Below are 25736 nucleotides of genomic sequence, written 5' to 3' on the forward strand. Positions count from 1 at the left end.
TAAAAACTTAAGGATGTAGAAATGTCCCCCCCAGCCCTCTGTTCCTCTCTCATCTTTGAGACCAAACCGCACTCCTCATATGGCACTGCTGTAGAGCTGCTTTCTGTTTTAAGACTTCTCATTGTGGTAGTCAAAGATCAGAACCATTGCTCTGTTCTCAACTACCTTCGACATTGCCAGCATGTTTTTCTTCTTGAAATTTTTCCTTCTCCTGTCACTCTTTCATGGCTCTATCCATTTCTGTTCCCTAAATGTTTTTTTTTTCCAAGATGTTCTCCTAAGGAATCTTAGTTTTCCTGTAGAAGTCCATACAGCTCTGTCCATTCTTCTTTATTTTTCTCCATGCCTTTAGCATCAGTAAATCTCAAACACAAATTCAGTTGCACCCTCTAGACAGAGAATTAATACTTCTATTCCAGGCTTACTGTCTTCTAATTTTTAGCTGTTCTCTTAATATTCCTTAAAACACAAATATCCTTTTAACGCATCTCTAAAACAGACTTTCTATTTTTCCTCATACTCCTGTTGCTTCCTTCCTTAATCATTGTAGACAATGCTTTTTTACTTATCATTCAAGCCTGCAGACAGCATCTCTCTTTTTATGTGCCTTCTTAAATGTAGCATATGCTTTCAGTATCACATCCATGTACATAAACTTCTTTTACAAATTCTAATTAAGTCATGTCTGATTTCCATAACATTTCCTCTGACCTTGGTGAATGAAATTTTTTTCGTGTGTATAATCAGTACTACCACTACAAAGATCATTTTCTTACACTTCCTGATGTGACTACATTGCCTTCTCTCGTCAGCACTGCTTCCTTTTGCATTATAATACTACTACTACTAATGATTAAAAATGTCTGGCTGTTCAAGTGAAAACTTTTAAAGTCCTTATTTCCGGTTCATCAGCCAACTGAAGAGATGGGACTTTATTAACACACTTATTTTTTAATAATGAATTTTGTGCCTGTTCCAATGCTGGCTTTTGCATCTAGGAGATGGTGCTATGGAACACTTGGAAAGACATATCTATATCCTGCAAATTAATTATTAAAACTTTATTTTGCTATACTATCCACCTACCAAAAAAAACCACCAAAAAAAAACCAAAAAGCAAGCAACTGAAGTGCTAGTGCTTACTGAGATTGACCTGGTATTACTGTCTTTGTATTCTCTTTTGCGGGATTTACTTTGTAGCTGAATCATGCATTTCTGAGAATATGGAAAATCTTACTGTTCTGTGTTTGACCAACCACTGCAAATATTATGTCTAAGTACTTTGGAGTATGAATAGTAAAACATAATAGACTCAATTAGTTTCCTCTGACTCAGTGAACTGCCAGCACAAGGAAGAAGAATATGTAGTTCTCCTACCCTTCACAGGAGGAAGGAGAGAAATAAATATGAGATAGCTCTTTACCAAATCTACTTCAGCTCATTCTTCTCAAGTATTATACTAATAATTTCCTTTGTCCAGTAGGATAAAATGTAGTTTAAACTTAAGTTTTATCTTCTCCAATAAGAATTAGTTTAAAATGTTTATGGAGTGTAGGGCATGATCACAGTTTCTCTAGAAGAAGGCACAAATGAATTCTTTTTAGATAACACAATGGATAAGATATAAAATATATATATAAAATGTAAAGTTGGATTCTGTTGTGAATTTTCAGCATCTTTATGCATGTTATGTCCATTGCCGTAACCTATTTAAAATGACTTTGAAGGTCCGACTATATGGTCTCTGGAGAGATGAAGGAGAACTTCAGTCCTCAGAAGTTAGTCAAGTCTTTTATTAGAAATGGGGAAAAGAAATAAGTTGAGAACAGAGAGTGCCTGTGTTTCTGGAGAAGTTGTTCTGGAGAAGAGGTGAGGTGATCTGAAATTTAAAACTCCCAAATGATGCTGGTAAAATTCTTCCTTCTCATTTCTTTCCCCATTAAGAGTTCAAATTTCCCCCCACATATTACTCCAAAAGTATTCATGACATCTACCTTGTTTATAGGCCTAGGTGATTTCCCGCCCTTGTTCTGAAAGGTATATTTCTGCTTCCACATCATTTCAGTCTATGGAGTATTCACCAGTGGTACAGCTATGTCAGAAGTGAGCAATTTATTATCAGAGAACTTTATACTGCTTGTTCTTGAACAGATGGTACCCTTACTCATTTTGTAAGCATAAATTACTACTAAGCTTAGAATAATTTATTCACTCCTTAGAAGCGTAGCCAGTAGCTTACTAGCTAGCTGCATGAGTTTTTACATCCATCAGCTCAATCAGTGATCCAAAAGCAAAACCCTGCTTTTGGCACATCATGTTCCTTTTGTGACACTCCAGGGAGGACTTTAGGCCCCTGAATCAATAGATGAATCGGGATTTCTTTCACCTCTGAAATAATGCTATGGAGGATCATCTTACTAGAAAACCTCCAGGCATGATTCAATACACATTACCAACATAGCTTAAAACAAAGATATGCTCGTGGAAAAAAGCAATACAATAGAAATTGCTTAAGGACACTTCCTATACGTATTGTAAAGAATGTGCTGCTGGTTTATAGTTTTTTGGAATGTTAGAGTTCCTGTGAAGCTGAGGAGACATTTGAAGGAAATTACTGTGTGCTTTAATTTTTCCTGTTCTTGAGTAGATTTTGGGCTCAGCTGTTTGGATGAGTTTCAGCCAAGATCTGAAAACACAGCTGAAGAATGAGAAAACACTGTTGAAGAATGACCATAAAATAATACTAAAATTTTTAAAATCTTGCAGGTACAGGATTTGATAAGCGTATAGAAATAGTGGTGCCCTAAGGCAAATGCTTAGACAACAGACCCCTTAGAATCAAAGGCTACTAATTCTACAAACCCTGTTTAAAAAACAAACAAAACAACAAAACAAAACAAAACAAACAGCAAACTGCATGTTGATTTCCTCATGCACCCTCTCTCCCTTGTGTACACTGGCTCATCCTAATGTGCACATTTTCTTCTCTACTATGATTTTGCTGTCATTGCTTTGATTCCTTAGGTCTGTTTGTTAAAGCATGCTTGTCAAGTAGAGGAGAATTGCATCCAACCGGGTCACTCCCTGCACTGTATGTAGGGTTCTCACTTGTAGCATGTAGGCTGATGGTAAGTCTGGACTGGTTGTGTCTTACTAGTAAGAAACTCCTGCAGCAGATGTAGTCTGAATTCTCTGTGAACTGCTGTGAAATGGACTCATGTTCTTTTTACTGTTGTGGTTTAAAGGAGAGAACAAGTTTTTTTGTTTTTAAATGACCATCTATGAAGCCTTACTTTCATTAAAATGGAGAGATGCCAGGTTTTTGGATACGTGTTTATCACACGAGGGCCAAAAGCAGATTGAGTCACATTATACTAGGAACTGTAAAACAATAACTGGTATAGCTGTTAATACAGAAAGATGTTTTCTTTATTTATTTTAACTCATGGATGCTTCCGATTTTGGGTGGGTTTCTCACCTTGGAGTAGGCAAGCGATACTAAGCAGATAGCATGTAATCTAAAATTTTTACAAATTAAGAATCACTTAATTTGATGGAATTCTTTCAATTCAGGAGAAAGATTCTGACATTCCTTTTTGACCATCAGGCATTTTATCTGTTCACGTTGAACTTTATTTACATTCTTTCAGACGCAAGAAAGATCACATCAGACTATGTTAATTATTAATAACAGTGTAAAAAGATGTTTGTGTGGCTGTTTTCCCTGGATAATAGGTGGGTGTCAGTATATTTTGAGGTGTTTTGGACTTACGTTTCAGCTCAATATGTTCCATTGAAATAAATTAGGAATATATATTGGGTATATAATATGGGTATATACAAATCTATTTAAGAAAATACAATAAAGCAGGGTCAGACAGGGAGCTAGAGACCAAGATTTCCAACAACTTCTGAAAGGAGATCCTCTATGACTCAATTTTTCCACATGCAAATTGTGAACATTTTCCTCCTTAACATATTCCGATGATTAACCAACTAACGTAACTCAACATGATGATCAATATGAGTTGTTTTCCTCACAGAGGAGACACTTCTCAGAGAGAGTCCTGAATAAGCGGTATGATCAGAACTGGCTTAGAATGGAGAAAGCAGCCATTGGGATGCCTTTAGTTTCCACTCCTGCAGATCAGCCTGAAGCTTTCTAAAGCATCCCGTCAAGTAGAAGCTCTTTACAAGTATGTATTGCAGAATTTGGCAGTTCAAAAAACAAAGTTTCCCTTATTATATCTAGAAATAGGAATTTCTGTAGCAATTGATCATTTCAGGTCTATGAGCCTGAAAGATGACTAATTTGTTCCCAACTCCGTCTGCCTAATGAAGTTTTCTCTCGTAGGAAACTTTAAATAATGTTTCCTCTCTATGTAGACATGAAGCAGCAGTCTCTAAGGTTGCTTTACACAGCCAGAACAATGGCTACTCTTGTGATCCTAATGCTCTGAGTCAAAGGAGACCTTCACGTTTTGTTTTGTGGAAAGAAAACAATTTCTTAAAGTAGGGGAGATCAGATGGTAACCTGCTGGGAATGAAAACGTGCGACAGTAAGCAGTAGACAGGGAATTCTATACAACTGTGCTGATTAGTTGTAACAATAACGTAAGTAATAGGTGCTGGAAAAGCTAACAGTACAGAATAGTAATATTACTGTCCTTGAACTGTCTAGGATAAAATGCTTTACCAGATTCCTAATTTGTTCTAGGTCAATCCAAGTCGTGTTTACTGTGCTTTTGTAACATTTTTTCTTATATAGTCTGTAACTTTTTGCCCATTAATCTCCCCATCATAAGGTCTAAGAAACTCTGGCCTGTAAGTGAATTGACATATGGGCTACACACACTGGACAGACACTACAGGTCTGCACAGAATGCCCTATGTGTACAGGGCTGTGGTCTGATGGCAGAGCATGAACCTGGTGCTACTGTTGTACCCCTAACATCTGATTCAGAGATAAGAGCACAGAGCATTCTAGCTGCTCTCTAAGAGTCAGTATAATTTCTGTACTGTGGCATTTTTATAGTTTTCTATCACTTTAACTATGCCTGCAGGACTGGTGCAGCAGTGCTGTATACCAGAACAACCACTGCTTCTGTGTGTTTGGAGTTACCACTTTAACAGCTTGTGCCCGCCAGCCCCAAATACAGCGCTGACATCCCAGAGTGAGATTAGTCAAAAATCTGGCATGGATGTTTATTTTTAGTCTTGGAAATGTACGGTGTGTCATGGTTTTACTCCACTGAACAGCTAGTGGGCAGGTGTTCTAAAGATACTACAGTATATAAATGATAATTTAGGACAACTTAGAGTGATCTTACCTCTGGGCTTTGCAAGTGTAAGCCTAAGGATGAGAACAGAAGAATACTTTGGCATAGTCTTGGATCACCTGACACACCGTAAAATTCATCTCCTAGGCCTCCTGTCATTAGTTTCAACAGCGCGTTCCTTAATGGTGACATTCCTGTCTATGCTGCATGGGTGGGTTTTCTCATCAGTATCTGTCTCTATCCTTTGTCTAGCTGCTGATCCTTTCACAGCATTTTCCTTTTGCTCTGCTCCCTTTCCCATTTTCCTTTTATTCTCATTTGTCAAGTGCCACATTCTGAGGACATCCCCTGCCACCTATCTGCACATAACTGCAAGTCCTCTTAAAGAAGTCTTTTAAGTTTAGAAGCTGTCTTATAAGCCTTCAAATGTTGCCATTCATTCTTCACTGATGTCTTTGAAATAGACAAGTTAATGCAATAGAAAATAAGGATGATAACATTTCTAAAATACATTAATATTCCACTTCTCAGATATTGTAGGATTCTTAGAGGCCTGCAGCTCATGCGTTCCTAGAATCATGCAGTTCAGGAAGTGTCAGATTTCCTGAACCAGGTTTCCCTTCACCAAGCAAATCAATAGTAGATTAAGGTGTAGTGTACTTTATCATTTCTTGAGACATAGAAGAAAAAGATTTACTTGCTTCTAAATAACTTTATTTTTCATTTATCATTTTTACCTACTTCAGAATTTCAGCTTTTTAATGAAGATTATGTTTCACCTTCATGTATTTATTAAAATACACATACTTTTACTGAAATTACCAGATGTGGAAAACCATATTGAACATCACTATAGCTATTTTGAAGGATTCAGATCCTGTTTGGATAGATGTCTGAGTTCATTCACTTGTGTCTCTCCTAAAGCATCTCTTGTTGCTTTCATCTAAAACATAATTACTATATAACAGAAGTAGTTAGGGACACTCATCTGTTAATAAGTTGATGGGGAAGAGGAGGTATATTTGGTTTAATAGATGCTGCTTTATGAAACCTGCTGAGGTGAAAATATACGTGTACTAATTGGCTTGCTTTGTGAGGTCATGTTTTTCCCTAGTTAAGGGAAGTAATAGTTTCCCAGCTGCAGTGACTTCCCAGGGATACCAAACTGATGTGAATTATACCAAGTTTTTTAATAATGACCAGAAATGTTTGCATAGTGTAATAATGCAGCCTAAAACCAAAGCAAAAGCAACAGGAGTGCTGTGGTCTCTAGCTATGAAATTCTTCCTGTATTCAGTTTAAGATTACAATTCAGATTTATTTGTGCAGAACCTTCCACAGAAGGAGTAATTTGGATAAGTACCTTCATCTGTGCATGATCCTAGATGGGTACTCAGGACCTGAAGGCATTTTAAACTCTAGGGTAAGATATAGCAGAAACACAATTCTGGCTTCCCGTGGATCAACTTCCTCTTTAAAGAGAGTTAAATGTGCAGTACTTCTGCCTTGACTTCTCTGCTACAGTTTTCCAGCAAGTTGTATAAAAAAATAATGGGCCTATCAAAGAGATAGTAAATTTTATCAAGATCCAGCTTCCTGCACAATTCCATGTGATTTGTGTAAAGTTGCTTGCCCTTTTTGTGAAAACTGAAGCTCTACCTCTGTATATATAAAGGATATTAATGGCTACGAGCTAAGAGTTGCTCAAGAGTGTTAAGGAAGTCAGGGATAGAGACAAACTGAGCCTCTTTCTCTTTGGCATCTAAGACAGAACTCTTAATTGCTAAACTATTTTAACTCTGAAATAACTCCAGAAGATGTACAGACTCTTAGTTTGTGGCTGTGCAGAGCAAATGGACTACATCCCCTCTTCTTGACCTCTTACAGATACCGTGCCCTCATTTTCCTATCTGGGTTTCCCAGAATTGGCAGTAGGTTAAATTTGAGTTTGCCACCTCCTAGCAAAAGTTGTGCCTATTTACCCATTGTCCCCCTACTGAAGAAGTGACTTTATATGGAAATTGTAATTAGCCTTAACTAAGAGATGTAAAAAAAAAATTGAAATATTTTAGTTTTTCTTAGTTATTTTTTTTCCAGATAACAGAGAAACCTCTTAAGAGTTCATTCTTCTGTGATGGCACTACTTCTTGTATGACACAAACTATGTATAGTGCAGAAAAGTGTTGTAGCTCATAGCAACCAAACAGCTGCTTTTGAGGACTTGATTCCAACCTCAGTTATTAATTCCTACACTTCTATTGGTGCAGTGTCTGTGGAAATGTAACACTTGATTTTTTTTCTTTTCTGTTCTTTTTATTCAGGAGTGTTTATTTTGTTCCTTTTGAACGTATATCTGACTATACTATGTCATTTTTGAATTTGTAATAATTTAATGTAGGAAGCTATAGTCTATATTTCAGTATATCTTCTATTTAGTGTAGAATGTTAATGTGACGTGTATAGAATTATTTTCCCTAGTTGATTCTCCTGGGAAAGATTATTTTAGGTTGTAGTTGCCACTGATGGCTATTAATACAGGCAGTGAGCTAATCTGCATTTCACACAGCGGAACCCTTTATCAGACACAGCACAGGCATGCAAAGAGATAAGAGTAGCAGCAGGTCTCCAGGCAATGGAAAAAGGGTACAGATGGCAAAGACTGAAGGAAGATTTTCAGAGACACAAATGACAGTTGACACCTGACTTCATTCATGAATTTGAAGTGTACCAAATCTCTAAATCTCAAAAATGATTCCTGTTTATATTACACATTTAAAGGAAAACTGCAGATATTTAGATATTTTTCAGTAATGTGACAGGGTTGGGGCCAGGCCAAAGAACAGTGTTAATGACTGTCCTCCAGTGAAGCTATGCTGATTTGTGACTTTCACATTCTTGCTCTATTTTAAAAAGTGCATCCTAATCTGTGACTGTCCTTATTTCTTCACTAAAGTGTTCTCCCGGAAATGAATAATAGGTCAAACATAGAGGCAACATCTCTCCTCTCACTACCTCTTCTTCCCCCATTTAGTACAGGTGCAGTAGAAAGGGATGCACTGCAGCTTCACCATCTGTGGATCCCACTGCTCAGGGGAGTGCTGAGCTCAGCAATTAAGCTGCCTTCCCAGTTGCCTTGAACCAGGCTACAGACTGGCTCAGGTTTCAAAGTGATTTTCAGTCCCTACTGATTTCTTTGCAGAATAATTTATCTCATATCCTAAAAATGCTCTGAGTATGTTGTCTCTGAATATAGACTAAGCCACTTGCCACCGCATATTCTAAAATTATTTTGATTTTATGTCAGAATGTAAAATACTACAATACTCTAAACAATACATAAAATACTATATTTATTTTAATGTTTTTAACAAATAAATGTTTTTTTCATGTTATTTCATGTCTTACAAATACTTGCCAAGACATTTGATTGAAGTCAGACTAAATTTTTCTCCAATACAGCATGTTTAAAGAAAAGTACGTAATGAAACAGGAGATTCTCTTTCGGTTTTTAGATTTTAGATGTTTTTCTTTAATGCTCTGGAATTAAGAGTTTTAATACAGTTTTTATGGGTACATCTGAAGTACCTCTGAAGTCTCTGATGTTACTGGGCAGCATGAATTAAGTTTATCACATTATCGGCAATAGGATGGAGTTACAGCTATTAGTTCAGTCTAGGGAGTACTTCTGATAGGAGAAGTCCATCGTGGAGGGGAGAAGAGCCAAGGCCTAGGCTCCAGGAAGCTTTGAATGCAGCCCCAACTCCCTGTCTCGGTAAACGGTCTGTCACAAACGCCTGAGCATCACGTCTTCCTACACTGAATTCTTCCACTGGAACTTCAGTGAAGGAGGTGGAACACTTCTGCCATCAGTTCCCATAACCAGAGTTTGAATTATAATCCAATTGATGCACACCACCCGAATAGTGGTGTGCTATTTCATTTCTTCTGCTTGGGCTCTATCACCATGTTTGCCTGTCGATTTCAAATCGCAGCAATTGCATGTCCGCATAAACCAAGCCATGAAGTTTCCTCGCAGACAACCATCAGCGCTACGTACTCTGCTGGCAGTTGTTATCCTGCGGAGAGATGCAGGGAATGCCATGCCTTTCTTCAAAAGAGAAGACTTCTATGAATGCGTCCTGAGGAGAAGCTCGACATGAAGCAGTGGGGCACTCCTAGCTATTGAGCCAGCTGATTAACTGCTTGTGGGAGCACAGTAAAAATAAAATGCCTGTCTTTTGGTCTGTGACAAAAAGCTACAAACAACAGTAACAATAGTTCTTCCTACCAACAGTTAATGCCTGCATGAATCATAACATCTACACGCTGTACTTCAGAGATGCAATTCAGCAGTACATGTAACAGACCTTTGGTTTTGCTGATCATTTAAGAAGGAAACAAAGAAACACACGTTGTTACTGAGGCTTTTACACACTGAAAGTGTAAGAGTAAGGGGAATACAACTAGGCTTTCCTTTGGTGAAGAAAAAGATTGCTGGGGAGGGAGGAGACAAATCAGACTTCTCCCTTTTGAAAGTGTTGTCAGTCTTGGACAGAATTCCCCATCGCTAACCTTCACGTTCCTTTTTTTCCTGCTGTAGTTGCACTGCAAGATACCCTCCAGCATATGCACAGGAGCTACTTCAAAGAGAACCAAAAAATCAACCTGAAATAGCCAACCCAATCAAAGTTTTTATAGACTAAAAAACACTGGCAGCATAATTTATTTTAATGGACATATTAAGCTTTCACCATCTGTTCTGCCCCTAATTATAAATGCCAAAAGAACATATTTCACAGTTACATCAGTAAGAAGATATTATTCATGCACTTATATGTTACTTCTACACTAACACTTCTGCAGTGTTCTCAGACTGCCTACGCAATTCAGAGCAAGCTGCTCACATCTGAAATCGAGCTTCTTGGTATAAAGCATTTTTCAGTAACAATGTTTCAGTGGGAGAGGCTTTAATGTAAAATGGATTTTTAAAGAAAAAAGTAGGAGAACGAAAACCTTTTGTTTAGCCTCTTGGAGGCATGTATTTTTATTCCCTATAAATCCCAAACATATATATACTTTATGTACATTTGTCTCATTTTTCATATGGTTGTCAGAATTAAAATTAAGCACAATTACTGAAGTGCTCAATGTTTTAAAAAAATCATTTAAGAATTGATTACTCATTTTGGTCACAGGGTAAAGAAAATTTTTGAATAATTTCATAGCTTCTTAAAATATATTTTCTCTTAATGCACAAAAGTATCTACTAGATATTTTGCTTCTAATCTTGTAGTGAATGTGTGCTCTATTTATATAGAGCTTCATCACTTCAGGGAAAGTATAAAATTAAATACAAGAACAAATTAAAAATTACTTAAAAATTTGTGTGAAGTACTCTCAAATACTTCACTAAATAGGAAGTGACCACATACAAGCCTCTAGCTTGCAGTGGAGGAATAAAGGTGGTGATGGATTAAGATCTAGACCCTGATTTGCTTCTTATTTTATACATATGACTTTAGAGAAGAACAGAAAAGAGACACCAAGTGATGTAATGACTTGCTGAAGATTGAGCAAATTTTGGACAAGACCTTTCCTCTTTCTTGCCTTTTGTTCCCCGTGTCTGTGCAGATGGTGTGTGTGTGTGCAGTGCCTACTGCAGCAGCTGCTTTCGGCGGTGCTGTAATGCAGCCGCTCCCACCCCACTCCAAAGCACACAGATGATCCCCGCTGGGGAAGGTGAAGGAGCACATCTATTTAACAGAGAAAATAGAGCGATTTGCAATGCTCACGTGATCATGTCAAAGACCGTCTAAAACACCAGCAACAAAACCCCTGCAAGTAAAGCTTATTAGTGATTATGTGAGAGAAGCAAATGACTTTGAAAACGATTGATCCTAGCTTAGAATTTCATCTCGTAGATGCATTGAGTGCATGATACAGGAGCAGGTTCTCCCTGAACAAGACATCTCTGCTGCTGGGCTCTGCTTACTGGAACTGTGTTTGACACAAGATGAAGTGTTAGCACTACGCTAACTGGTATGGGATTACACACTATGTGACATTTGGTGTTGCAGATTGTGCCAGTTCTGCACTTAAGGAAAATAGAATAGAAAAATAAATCTTCCCTTTTAGTCTTGATAAAGCATGATTGGTTTTGCTTTAGCAATTTAGCCCCAATGCTTGCTTGACCTTGAAAGTGGTACGCGTGGCAGTTGTATGATGAAGAAGAATCCTAGTCAGAAAAAAAGGACTGCTCAGTGTTAAGATTTGTGGTAAAGGAGTGCAGCTATCAAAAAAAAATCTATAGTAACAGCATATAGAAAACGGGAAAATTAATTAGAGAAAATTATTACATGACTTACTGATGCTGAAGAGTAAGAATAGAAAGAAGCTTGTCAGAGCAATGAAATCTGAGGAAGACGGATCTGAATTTCTCTGCTGGAATACAGTTTATGTTCCTTAATTGGGGGGGGGGGGGGGGGGGGGGGGCGGGGCACCCCTTCTCAATAGCTTGATTCCTTTGCAACAAATCAGATACAGGCATCTTTTTTTATACTCTAGCATCTAGACCCCATATTAGCAGCCACAAAATAATTTTCTGTAACCACAAAGTCTGTACAACAAAATAATCAAAAGATATAGATTATAAAGCGCTGAGAAGAGATCAGGAGTAATGAAAGGCATTGCCAGCATCCTAGGGAATTCTCTAAATGAAAGGAGCAAGACGGTGCCAGAATAAAGGATTCAGTCCTATGAGAACAGAAAGGGAACAAAAATGAATTGTCATTCTAACCTGGGAAAAAATATTTCTTTACACACAAAGACATATAAATAAAATGCACAAAAAGCCTGTGAAAATATCAGCTTGACAGAAAACATCAGGAGATTTCCTTAAGAATAATTTTGATTTGAAATAAACTTAATATGCTTGCATTTCTGAAATGGCTAGAATTTGGTCCTACATACAGTCCGACATGACATCCTAACCTAGTTAAATCCAGAAGGATTTTCATTCTTGAATTCCAATTTCTATCCTTAAAGGCTTTTTATATTGCAGAAAAATAGTCTTTGAGCTTGTTGAACGTGGTTTTTCGTTCAGCTGAATCCTGAACTATCCTGAAGGCGAAGCTTTGTATTCATTGTCAACAGCTACGTAATATTTGTCCACTATCTAAAAAGTGAAAAAAGGATAGTTTTTCAGTTTCATGGACACATGTATAGGACTATGTCTATCTTACTACAAGCATTCAACAAACTATCCAAAAGGACTCCTATGCATCTGAGTACATCGGACAGAAAAAGGTATGACTTAGAAGGAACTGAGTGTCAGTCGAAGGCGATGGAATAACATTCCCTGGTATCAACAGGGGTTGAAGTAAGACTGCAGTAAATACTTAGCTGAACCAACACACATACAGCTGTTTCCTTCTCTCCCCAGAATTTTACACACAAACACTTTTTTGGGGAGGACCACTGACAGCCAGTACTTTGGAGGCAGAAGTCTAGGTTACTCTTAAGTCTACAGAAAGCAACCACTCCCACTTTTTGGTATATAATTTCGGGGTAATTTTCAGGTTTATGTGAAACTATACCTTAGGAGAAAATTGTTCAGTGTGCTCTTCAGACATTCTATGAAATATTTTTTGCTTCTGTCCTCCAAAATTTAAAAGGCTAGCTAATGCATGTAATTGGAAAACATTATGTATTTTTTCATATGGATGCAGGCAGAACCACCTGGTCACAGAGACCAAGACTATCCATTACCATCAGTTTTCCTTTCTTTTCTATGCTATTGGATTTTTTCATTTTAACCAAAGACAGGATTTAAATGAGAATTAAAAATTAAGCAGTAGAAATTACTTTTCTATCCTAATTGTTCCTACGTAAAAAAATATTCAATTTTTTTACATGGCAATTTTGAATCTCCTTGTTTCACAGGAAGGATTACTGTATTTTTTCCTGTTAGACAGGAAAAAGGAGTTTAGTAGACAGATGTGGAATGGGAAATTTAAAGATTAAATTTGAATGCACAGGCTAGGTTTTGGTATAGAAACTGTGTGCATGTGCAAAAGTGTTCTAGCATTGCTGAAATAAAATACATATAAACTTTGAGAAACAAGGGATGGAAAGTCTTGTATTCTCTAAGTAAAGTACTTTTCTAAAGTAATCTTGTGCATTTATACTGCCAAGTACAAAATTGTACAAATGAGACCTGCAATGTAGAAGCTTTATTTCTGGGGACGGTGCATGTTTAAATACAATAAAATCCAGTTTGAATCAAGTATGAAGCAAAGTCTCCACTACAATGGGACAATTCTTGGACTATCTTTAATTTCCAACTTTTCATTCTCCTCAGTGATCCAGATTTCCGTTAAGTCTCTTGCAGACACTAGGCAATATTCTTTTTTTGTTACGGACTCTCCTTTTCTTCTAGTGGCCATTTTAATTCAAGTAAGCTGTCAGTGTGCTGTATTACCAGGTCAGTTTGCTAGCCTGATAGTATTAAACTGATTTGTTCAAAGATAACCTAATTTACCTTGTATGCTTTTGTTCCCAGCCTCAGTTCATAATATTGTAGGTATCTGATGCAAAATATTAGCAAAGAAAAGTTAGAAGTTTTTAGGAGAAAGATTGTTTATGCTTTTGTTATCTTGAAATAACTAGCAGTGGCAGATTTTTTCCTTGGTGTATTTTTATATGGATTCTCTGGAGTCAATGATACGTTCTCAAATACCACCTAAAGACACAGCTGAGATTTTCAAGCAGAAGGAGATCTGGAGATGCTGTTTGCTGCTCTTTAGGTTATTCAAGACAGCCTGTTACTAACAGCATATCTGTAGTCATTTTAAGCCTGCATCGCTTGTGTTCAGCATTGATTACCGTAGCATGTTCAGCTTTGCTGCGTCAGCATGAAAAAATTCTTTTGATGTGGAAAAAAATAGAAGTAGAAGGCATTCAGTATGCATTTAGCACCATTTGTGACTATAAACTTTTAAAGTGATACCATGGCAGCCTGTAAATGCAGTAGATGTTCTCTCCTCAGAAGAGGATTTCCTCAGTAGGACTACGTGAAATTTACAGATGACTGCAATAAATTGAAAAAAAGAATAGCTTTACAGTTTTTATAAAAAGATTCTCATTTAACAAGTTCGTGATTATCAGCATGCATTTTTCTGTAGGTGGTACTAACTAGCCTTACAGCTGCAAGTTCACGAGCTGAAGGAAAGCAAGCTCTCTCTCCTGCCTCCTGCAATAGGAGCATACTTCCAGTTCTTTTCTTCTTGCACGTGTTTTCAAGTAGCCCTTGAAAATAACAAGAATTATGAAAAATGGAAAATAAGGGTCTACTCTCAGAAGTACCTCTGGCTACTTTTGACCTGTGCAACACCAAGGACCATGACTAAAGCTAATTAAAATTGGCCAGGAAGAATGTCAGAACCAAACATCGATTGGTAAAGTGCCTCTTGTCCTGATTGTCCCTGTTGCCTCCTGGTTCATATTACAGCAGTAAGACTCAATTAAAACCCTCACTAGCTGTAAGCAATAACAAAGCTTTTAAGGATTGTTATACATATATTCTGCATGAACTTAAAAAAAAAAAAAAAGAGGCTAATAAAATGTATTTGCTATGGAAATGTATGAAATAATTACAGGATATTAAAAAATGCTTTTATCTCTTAACACTGAAGGAAAGTTCTATTTCATTTGATTTGTAGACGGCATTCAAATTAAAAGCATTTTTATTTGCATGTTTGCATCAGTAAAATGAATTATTAATGACAACCTAACTAAATATTAAAGCTGAGTTAATGCAGAGGCATAGTACATTATCCTCCCCATTTAAGATGCTGGAAATGCTTTTAAAAATGCACGTCAACATCCAGGGAGGGTTTGGAAGCAAAATAATCAGGACTCCTTTTAAATGTATAGCTTACAGGCAAAGCATAGGTCCTCTTTGTTAGGTGACATTATATTTTAGATATTGTTTCAACCTACTGGCTACTTCATTATGCAGGTAGTTTTATATTATTTTAACAATAACTTAATAACAGTATTAGCTGTTAGTTGGAGACAGATGCATCTGTTAGGTTCAGAATTGTTTACGTGACAGTACGCTGTCCCATCCTCGTGGCCCTTACCAGAAGCAAAAGCCCCAACCCCTATAGGTTCCACATTGCTTGACAGATGGGGGAAAAGACTCCATAAGAACTTCCTTCCACTTGTTACTGGAATGGTTACACAAGCTGGGTTAAGTGACCTGATAGCTAGGTGCTGCTGCCTATTTATGAAGTTTAGTTTACTCCCCCGACCAACGTGCACTTGCTCTCTAAAATTTAACTGAATGAAATATAACAAGGTTTTCTATGTGTATTTTTGTTGTTATTGTTTTGGTTTTGAGTATTGACCATTTATGATGAACTTCTTAGATGAATTGTTTAGGACAGCTGATTCTTAAAAGTATTCTGGGCTGTTCTTTCAATTTAGGCTACAAACACACATTAAAATGTCATATATGGACAACTAATCAATTCTGTATTCGTGCACGTTAATTCCTGACAATTTTCTGACTCTGCTTTACAGATAACTAAAGCCAGGAGGTGCAGAAGTGGCTTAGCAGAGCTTGCACACCTTGTGCTGTGGGTGTGAACTGCCACAGCAGAAAGCTTATGCTTGAGCTACACTTAAACTACCCTGGGTGTCTCCAGCTTATTGTATCGTGCACATGTGCATAGGCACCATGACTATTAAAGTAGGATTTGGATAAATATAAATTGGGAAACAAATTGGCAGTTAGTTTTCTCACCAGTCCTTTCAGTGCTGGTGAGGAAGGTCACAGTAGTAGTATGTGTTTATGGATATGCTATCAATCCTCATCAAGGTCTGTGTACATAGAAATTTGCTTCTGTGGCTAAGATATGAATACATATTTCAGATTGCATTTTTATTTATTTTTAGTTATGGCTTCTTTAGGTGCATGTGTGAATTTCATTCAGATGTACGTGCTCTGAGCATTTCCATGTGTCTCATTTAGGCAGTGAAATTCTGATCTTGCTTCAGCAGCGTCTAAGGCAAGTCTTTGTGACTAAGCAGCACCGACGTTCTGAGCAAGATTACCAGAGACAGCAGGTAGAGAAAAAATAGGGTATGTTTGGAAGATACTTGGAAACACTAAAAGGAAAGAAGCTTGATAGCTAATTAAAGGCATTAAAGGCAGCTTAAAGTAATTGAGGTGATTCTTATTTCTCTCTGCCAACTTTGTTTTTTGAACATACAGATCTTTTCCAGTGATAATCTCTTAAATGTATGAAAAGCCAAGCAGAAATTGGATATTCTTTGGAAATAATTAAATTGAACAGACCCAAAGCTGTAAAGAAACTATACGCACTGGAGAAACAATTTTTGCTAATCTTTTGGTTACAATATTCTTAAAGGGTAGCAGTTATAGTGACTGTAGATAAATTTAATATTTTAAATTGAAATCCATCTAAGTAACATGATAAAAAAAATAAACACAGCTCTTGTGGAAACAGTTGTAACATTCTTTTCAGGAATTCCCATCTCTTCTCATCAGGCAGCCTACCCGTAACACATTTTGTACTTTGCCACCGAAGATAAACGGAGTAAACACATTTTCTAAGTGAGTCAAGAGAAAATTTTATCTATAGGAAAACATCCTCTGAATTTATAGATGCATTATAGATGATTGGCTTTGATCTCTACACTAAGCACCAGGCACAAGATACTCAAGATGTGCAAGAGCTCTGATTTACTTTGAGCTAACAAGTTTCATTATCCCTATGTTTCCAAATGTTAAATGATTGGCTTAAGGCCTGTTTGAACAGCATGCCCAGCTTAATCATGTGAAAAAAGATGGTTTTTATTTTGGAGAATTTTATTTTGAAACACCAACTAACTAGCATTTCAGACAACTGTTAAAGGAATAAGAAACTGAAGTGCAGAAGAGGAAGATGTGTGATAGAACAAGGTGTGGAAATCTAAAATCTGTGAAATGTGAAACCATCTAAGTCCATGGCACAGATTACCAGCCCAGCATGGTGTATTAAACACTCTGAGTTCCATTATTTCTTACATGGAGCCACTTGTATGGCTCAATAGTGAATTTGCTAATGACAGGAATGGAATGAAGGAAGGGAGGGAGAAGTGTAAAAGTATGGTAGTAAAAATAAATTTTAGACACTGCAATTTGTACTGTATCATTACAGTGTGGAACAAACATGTATGCTTCCCTTTTCAAAGTCAAACTTAGAGAAAGTGAACAGGAAGAAAATTGCACTGAGGTTGTTTAGATTCATGTGTCATCTATTGCTAGGAAGGAAATATAGTGCTTTTGAAAGGCTCTTGGTGCAGGAGACTGGAGACTGAAATCCTCTAAACATCTAGAACAGATTTAGTGCAAGCACCTAAAATAAATGTGTTTTTTTTTAAACTGCAGTCTTCACACATGCAGCTGAGTGTTTTAAGATGTAAGATTACTATTAGCTTGCCATTAGCAGCTATGCAGTCTTTGGCTTTTCTCAGAAAATGTCTTCAAAGGTTTCTAAGTACTCTTACACCCTGGTGAGATTAATTCAGACATGAATTTGGGTTCCTGTAAGCTAGCAAAGGGCACAGCTATGAAATTATTAAAAACAAACCTTTCAACAAAGAGTTAAGCCTGATTGTTTTAAGGTTATTTAGTTACGGTTTATAAGAAAAAGGTGGTTTGCCTGTAACTGTGGCAGTAGATGCAGGACTTCTCTCTGAGAAGCGTTTTATTTTTATTATTTTATTTATTTTTCCTTGGTAGAATGTTTCTTGGAGAGAAGGCATGCTAAGGAAACACTGTTTATGAAAGACAACATGAAATCCTGAATCAGTATAAAGATCTCATCTGCCTTGTGCTTTCCTGAGCAATAGCAAAGAACTGCTGTAGCTGACACTAACTTTTGTAGTGCCTTAATGCTTGATAGCCAAATTCCCCAGTACTCTGCAATTGAGGTGTTACACTGTATTCAATCTGGTTCTCATAAGGTATTAATATGTTGTAGAAAACACTCTTCGTATCTGCTTTGAGAAGTAAAACATTTGCATTTCAGAAAGATTGTTTTCAGCAGCTTGGCTGTAAACAGTATTACATCTCTTCAGAAATGCAAGAGTTTTGTGGAGCACTTTCTTGCTCAGAAGTGCCGCAGGTTAATCATTTTGTCTCTGATTACTAGTTTTCCCCCCAAAATAATTTGACCTGCTGATACATGAAGTGATTTTGTACAGTTACTTTGTCTGGTGTGTCCTAATAATAACATTGATGGCTTTTGTATTCAACATTTTTGATTTTTAATTAATGTTTCAAGTGATAATTACCTGTCTTCTCTGGAGAAAGTTATTTCATTTAAATTGTGGCTCTCTGCAGATTAGAGATCAGATTCTCTGTAGTACAGATGAAAAGAACCAATCGACCTAAAAGTTCGGAAAACTGATGCATGCTAACTTTAATTCAATAGTCTATCAATTATTTATATACATTTGTTTTGATCAATATTTCTTTTTTAATAGTCCTAGCAATAATTTGTGAATTTGTTACAACTACTCAAAGGCAGAGTTTGACTTTGGTAATGTAAAAGCAGCTGTGCTGGCTTAGAAGAAAGATCAGGCCCAGCATCCTGTCTCCCCAGTGGCCAACAGCAGATACTTACAGGAGATAAGGACATAATATCTAAGACAGCATAATATCCAGTGACTGCTCCCCAGAACAGTCTCCCTGTTTACAGGAATTTGGGGCTCCATTTTTTTGTTATCACTTTAAAATTGATTTTTTCTTGGGATGTCATTTTTTTTGGGAGGACAGACAGGATTACCATCTAATTCTTCATTTTTTAAAGAAATTTTAAATTAGTCTTACAAATAAGTGAGACTTCCACTGTAAAAGAAAAGTAGAAGTTTATTCTGCTTTGCCTAACAGACTTTTCAAGGTAGGTCTTGTTCACTGAGTGTCAGGCTCCAACAAGGTTTGGTCAGGTCTTCATATACAGAAGTTATATCTTAATTATGTATTTCCCTGTTTATTGCTTGTAATCTAATAGAAAGATGTGTTGTGGCTATGGTGCTTATTTGGGAACCAAGCTACAAAGGACCACCTCATGTAGTTCAGCCTGGATCTTAAAAGAGCAGTAGGTGTGCATTCGTGAAATTGAACAGGCAGCTCCATGCTCTAAGGATGTGGGTCTTAGGTGATGAATTACTCCTGTTCTCAGAATGAAACGACTAAGTACTTTGCTGTGCAAAGGACAAAATAGGCATTTGCATAAACTATGCAGTTCACACAGATATGAGATTTGCTTCTGCCAGACACAGTGAGGTCCAGTGCACATGCTGCTTCTTGGGCCTCCTTGAAAGTATGAGCGTGGTATTCAATATCCCAGCCTTAACGGGGGCTGCTGGACCTGCTGTGCCTTAGTGGAAATGAATTCAAGTACAGATACTGAAGTCTCATTTGTTTTCCCTTTATACAGCACATTCCTAGTCCCTGTAGCTATAGGAAATGGGGAGCTGACAACAGAAGGTAAGAATAATTCATTTGTCTCTATCCATTTAAGCTAGTCTTCTTAGGTTAAAGCCACACCTCCTTCATGTGCTCATATAGCATCTAGCACAGGGTTGTGTGTGTCAGGCCACTGCTTATCTTTAATTCTAATACCAAAATATAGTTTAAAGCACATCATTATGGTTGGTGCTTTGTTTTCAGTAACTGTGAGAACCTACTGAGCTATATGGCAGTATTACTCAGAGCTTCTAAATAATTTCACATTCAAAATCCTTATTTGAGAGGAAAGCTCTCACTTGCATGAAACGTTCATAGACAATTTTTCTGCTGGCATTGGATGGGAAAGCTGGTGGTATAAAGGTTTCAAGCTATCTCAAGTATCTACTAAAGTGATTGACAGAGTATTTATCTTCTAACCAGTTTTACAAATTGAAGAGAATTTTACTGATGTGCAATATATGCCTTAGACAGGGAAAAATCTAATCTTGCTTTTCAAATGAAGTGATCATCTGCTATGGAGCAGTGTGCCTGGAACATAACCAGCTGCAGGCTACAGATATTTTTTCAAAGCTTGCAAATGTAAAATCTCATGACATAATTCACTGCTAACAAAATCTGATCATCTTCATTATTTACTATTCTCATTAAATCTAAAATTTGTAAAATGTCTCACAATTTAACCTTGCTGATTCTGCTTAACAAAGGCAGAATATTTTATCTTGAAAAGGATTAACACAATAGTCTACTTCTGATTATTTCAGTGGATTTTTTTATTTACTAAATCTGCCAGCAGCTCAAGTATTTGCATTTGAAAGAGACAATATTGTGCTAACAGGAGAAAAATGGAACCTAATCCTTTTACGCTAATTGGATGGGGAGGGTGCTAATGGCTTTCAGCAAGGTTTTTAGAGGTTTCATCAGTAGGAAGAACTCTATGCGATTTCAAAAACTGTAAAATCTGTTCTGTATTTATACTGCAAATAGTACTCAGTGGTATATCTGTTCTTGACTGTATTTGCACCTGGAAACTAGTCTGAATCCAGTAAACTCCTTAAAGGATTTCCTGCATTTTATTTTTAAATGATACTTAAGCACCTATGTGTGCTGAATAAATGGCCATATAATAAATCCTTTTATACTCTTTGGAGTACAGTTATACTCTTATACTCTTAAGGACTACAGTTAGCAATACATTTTTGAATGACTAAAGCTACCTGTTTATGCCTTATGATAATCACAGGAAGATACTAAAATGTATATCTACTTTGAAATAAATCTAAGTTGAAGCCTCTGCATAGCTATCAATGGAGCCTTTCTGTACAGATAAAACAAGGAATACTTTATCATGTTGTAAGACTGGGGGGGTTCTTGGAGCAGGGCAAACAGTGCGTAGAATCTCCTTGCTGTAGTTTTGGAAGCTTATCACCTTTCTTTCGAGTAAGAACTCTTTGCTTCTGTTCTTCTACCAGTTTATAATATCTGACAATGATGATTTATTTTTTGTTCGTTTTTGTATAGCAGGCATAACACTGCAAAACTGATACTGATCTTAAAAAAAATCTTTACTCAAGCAACTATATGGATTTGACACTATAGGCTCAGTATTCATCTTTGTTGAGCTGTGGACTAAAACCCTAAAGAATGATTAAACAACATCAACAATAAATGATAATTAAATTTGTTAAAGCATATTTTTATTACCTCAGCAAAAAATAGCTAATCTTCTTAATTATGAAAACTACATTTTGTTGGAATATACATTCAAGAATATAGGTCTACATCATATTTTTGCAATGCCATAGGATTTTACACCGTCTTTAGCATAGCTTTATCTCTGTTCTTTTAATTTCTGTTGGTAGGTTCTAATTATAGAGAACTTCTAGAATGCAATTTACAAGTTAATTAACTCATTTTAAATGCTTATTAGATTAAACCAAAGAGAGCAAATATTATACAGCATGAAGAGGAAACCAAGAACACAGTTCAGAATGCAGAATATCAAAAATAAGAATAATAAATTCATGTCTGAAACTACTTATAGCATCTGGTGAATAGTATGAAAGGAAGGGTCAGTGTTTTGCAGGGCTTTCTGACCTACAGAAAAGTAATTGTAAAGATTTCACTTTCATGTGAGGCAACGAAACATTTCAATTGTACTGGAGGATCATGTTTATTTTAATAGGAGCAAAAGACATTTTGTTGCAAATTACCTACCCTTTCTCCTGGGTTTTGGGGTGAGAAGGTGGCATGCTTTAGATGACTGGTCAATATCTGCTACTTATTTCTCCAGGATATGCATGCTCATTTCATATTCTACTCAAAATGCAGTTTACTGGCTGATAAACTTATTTTTGTTATTAGTAAGATAGTAACTCAGGACTGCTTCCTCCTTTTTAACATTGCTGCCTGTGGGTAGAAGGATGTGCATTGTGGAAGTCTCAGACTGTTGAGATACCTCATAAACTGCAGCTGTTGTAGCTTCAGCCATAATCTCTCAGTTTGCAGCTGAAACAATATATATAAATATTCGTTTGTTATCTCTGAACTTTAACAGCTGATGGTAGAGAGACATGAATAAGATAAACATGATGACAAGAAATAATGGGTATATAATTTTCTTCCTTGTTTTCCTGTTTAGTTCCCCCCCCCCCCCCCCAAATTACACCTTTTGTGACTATCTGAGGTTCACCTCAACCACAGTTGAGCCTAGCCAGTGAATTATAAGAAATGGGTTGTGGGGTGGTTTATTTATTTATTTATTGCATTAGCTCCACACAAAGACCCTAGCAACTGCTCTCGAGAATAACTGGCCAGTCATATTTCCTATTTTAATGTCATCTACTCTCAGATGCTGCTCATCCCCCCCCCCCCCCCCCCCAAACTTTCTTTTCTTTAAAAAAGATTTTGTCTGTGCTTCCTATGCAAATGTCTCTCGCTGGTTTCTGTTTCTACTAGGGTAAGCATGTCAAAATAATATATAGATGATAAATTGAAGCTCTGAAACACTAAGTAGCACCAAATTTTTAGTTGCTTTTAGCTGGTTTTCCTCCTGGACTATCCCAGCTGTGCTTTGAACAAAGCAGAAGGCAGGTGGTTTAAGTTAGCGTCATAAAATTAAAGACTATGTATGCACACTGTGTGTGTGACGAGTTAAGGTTAAAAAGAAAATTGTGAATTTGGATCTTCACCTGTTACTGCTTTATTTTACAAATCTTTTTTAATTTGTAACTTGCCTTTTTTTTGTCCTTGCAGAAGGCCAGGGAAGGTGTACAACTGAACACCTGGCCTTTGCTGCCTGAACCCCAAGTGCTCTCCACACTGGCACCCAGCCTCTACAGTCAAGTTACCAAACTGCATTGGCTGACAGCTAAAAGAGGCTGTTAGTGCCAGAAAGAGGGGTGGTTATTGTGTGAGATAAGGCACTTGGGAGCAGAGATCGGCTCTTCTCTTCAGGAAGAGATGTGCTTGGTGAGTTTCTGGCTAGTGTATTTGGAGGGTGTAGAGTACTTTGCTTCAGACTTGAGTGAGCCCCAGCACCTGCCTAGCAGGGGGATGGGAAACAGTCTTGATAGAAGAGGCTAAGAAAAAACAATGGAAAACATCTAGCTATAGTGTTGATTTTGTAAGATATATATATATATATTTTTTTTAACACTGACAATATTTTTTAAAAGGCATCCCTGGAGAAGAAACAGTCCAATTAAAACAGGAGAATTTTGAGTGGAATTTCACAGGACACAAGGAAATATTTTAAAGCCTAAGAGTGTTCTGCTTGCTGCAAACAACAGTGCTTTAAAATATATTTTCTTATTAGAAGTTTACTGGATTTTGTTTTAAATGAAGAAAAAATATGGGAAATCTAAATAGCAAGTTGCTATTAATTCTACCAGCATCTTATATTTGCAACTCTTTATTAGACCAGTCTCTGGAAATTAAGTATATGAGGGTAGAAATATCTTAAAATAAGTAGTAAAAATGCTCATTTAAGTCTTGTTTTGTGTTAGCCCTCTCATTCCTATTATGGGTTGGGAAGAAAATTCCCTTGGACGGTCAAAAAATAGAAAGGATGGTTTAGGGCATTTAACAAGAGCTGAAATAAACTGGAAATTTGCATCCAGTTTAGCTTTAAGCATACTGGAAGTGTTCTGATTCTCAATAGTACTGACAAAATACTTGAGATTTATTTGCATATACTATCTATTTATTGAAGTTTATTTTCTAAATGACTTCTGACTATTTTCAGTCAATTTTTTCTGAGATTGCCTGATTTTTAATAGTATCAATAGCATTGTTGTGGTTGCGTTCTACAAGGTTGCATTTACGTGGCTTAAACACTTGTTTTTTTAAAAGATTTTTATTAAAATATGTAGGAAACTTTCTGAGAGGCTGGCCAGAATTCAGGGAAGAGGCAAAGTGGAATTCACAAGACCAACTGAACTGCTGATTTAGGCTGCCATTGCTCAGATTGGAGTTCTATACACAAATGCTAGACCTCAGGTTTATTTCCAATCTCGTTTCGTAGTAAAAAAAACAGATCTAAACTGCTAAAAATTCATAATTTCAGCATCCAGACACTTCCTTACTTCAAAGCATTCTTTACGATATATTTTCAAATGGGTGAATCAGGCCATCTCATTGGTTTAAAAAATAACCATCCAACCTCAAGTGAAACCTCAAGTCACTGGAACTATAGCTGAGGACTACCACATCTGGATTTCTTGGGTATGTTTGGTGGAAGATTTTCTGCCTCCAAACATTTTCCTTGGGGGCAGGGGTAAGCTGAGGATATTGTCCATCTCTTAGACTTACAGGTATCCAGTTAAAACAGCACCGATGAACCATCTACAGCCAGAAAAAAAAAACATAACAGGTATTTTGGGTTATGCTGGACCTGCTAAGCATGGGTAACACAAGAGGCATGCATACATATTTGACTGTATTCACATGTGCTTGCTCAACATGCAGGTCTAACATCCTGATCATAAGAAGTAGCAGTTCTGCTTATGCCCTAATAAAGAATTGAAGCTTCTGTCCAAGGCCTTTTCCATGCTGTAAATAATGGGTTATGGTTTTGTAGTTTTCATTTGTGCAAAGGCTTTAGAGAAGAGGGCTAGACATTTTTAACAGATCCAGTTAATAATTAATGTCAGGCTATGCCAGCCTTGCTCAGAGAAAGACATTGCAATTTTCTTAAAATTGAGATGCTACTCAGGATGAAGAATGGCACAACAGGGCCCTAATTCAGTTACATCTTGGTAGTTCTGATTGTAGGACATGTTCTAACTGCTTCCATATACACTGCTTGAAGATCAGCCTTGCACACAGGCTCACTATATGCCCCCCTACATTTCTTTTGTGTCCCTAGTGCCCCTTCGGAGATCAGTGTCTATCTACACGCTCAGCCTCCTCTGAGTTGCACAGGAGGACCATGGTTCCCATGGAAGTAAGAATCCTATTTATACCCGCTCTTAGAAAAGTTGGCAGGTTATCCTGCACTTGGGTTCTGTAGCTCTGCATGATTTCTCATGGTCTATAGTCAGATTGACTGAAAAGTGAGCATGAAGTTAATGTCATTTGGCCTTGGGGAAATCAAATGACTGCAGAATCTGACAAAATCATGGCAGGCTCATGTTCTGTTCTGCTCATTAAAAATTCTGGTTCCCAGTCTAGGATCAGTCACGATTCATCTTGGCTTACTTAGCTGATGGGAGTCTATTAAGTATTCTGTAATGAAAGTCTACTGAGAAATACCATTAGCATGATACTAAAATTCTTTTGAAGAAATTGAACTTAGACTTTTTTCCCTGCTTGAACTTATCTGCTTATTGAAAATAGAATTGTATAATTAGTATAAAGTCCTGGAATCAGGAATTTTCTGATGTAGTTCTATTGAAAAATACTGTTGTTATCTG

General features: G+C 36.9%; 1 protein-coding gene and 1 long non-coding RNA gene across 10 annotated transcripts in view; one reads left to right on the forward strand and one right to left on the reverse strand.

Moving 5' to 3' along the window:
- Window positions 1-25736, forward strand: part of APBA2 (amyloid beta precursor protein binding family A member 2) — a 99349-nt gene that overhangs the window by 25192 nt on the left and 48421 nt on the right. For 2 of the 9 annotated variants that reach the window (XM_067003958.1, XM_067003957.1), the window contains one exon: window positions 19793-19842. The exons of 6 other annotated variants lie outside the window; for them this stretch is intronic. The gene's annotated coding sequence lies outside the window, so the exon portion shown is untranslated. Of the gene's footprint in view, window positions 1-19792; window positions 19843-23089; window positions 23293-25736 lie in introns of those variants that run through there. One more of the 9 variants, XM_013177407.3, reaches the window with a different exon arrangement.
- The window catches only part of LOC106033724 (uncharacterized), a 55865-nt gene that overhangs the window by 18032 nt on the left and 12097 nt on the right, over window positions 1-25736 (reverse strand). The gene's annotated exons all lie outside the window — the stretch shown is intronic.

This window comes from Anser cygnoides, chromosome 11 (assembly GCF_040182565.1).
Source record: "Anser cygnoides isolate HZ-2024a breed goose chromosome 11, Taihu_goose_T2T_genome, whole genome shotgun sequence".
Classification (NCBI taxonomy): Eukaryota; Metazoa; Chordata; class Aves; order Anseriformes; family Anatidae; genus Anser; species Anser cygnoides.